Here is a 336-nt window from a genome sequence, read left to right on the forward strand (position 1 = left end):
CTCCCACAGAGTCCAAAAGACTGTTCTATACATCTGTGTCTCTTTTGCTGTCTCTCATACAGGGTTATCGTTACCATCTTTCTAAATTCCATATATTTAGTTAGTATACTGTATATATATGTATATATGTATATATATATATATATAGCGTTAGTATACTGTATTGGTGTTTTTCTTTCTGGCTTACTTCACTGTATAATAGGCTCCAGTTTCATCCACCTTATTAGAAGTGATTGAAATGTATTCTTTTTAATGGCTGAGTAACACTCCATTGTGTATATGTACAACAGCTTTCTTATCCATTCATCTGCTGATGGACATCTAGGTTGCTTCCAT

At 33.3% G+C, this 336-nt stretch overlaps 1 protein-coding gene across 1 annotated transcript in view; it reads left to right on the forward strand.

Annotated features, from left to right (window-relative positions):
• The window catches only part of ASB11 (ankyrin repeat and SOCS box containing 11, E3 ubiquitin protein ligase), a gene marked incomplete at its 5' end in the record, with an annotated part of 10,982 nt that overhangs the window by 2,411 nt on the left and 8,235 nt on the right, over positions 1-336 (forward strand). The gene's annotated exons all lie outside the window — the stretch shown is intronic.

This window comes from Bison bison, unplaced genomic scaffold (assembly GCF_000754665.1).
Source record: "Bison bison bison isolate TAMUID 2011002044 unplaced genomic scaffold, Bison_UMD1.0 scf7180017463957, whole genome shotgun sequence".
NCBI classification, from domain to species: domain Eukaryota; kingdom Metazoa; phylum Chordata; class Mammalia; order Artiodactyla; family Bovidae; genus Bison; species Bison bison.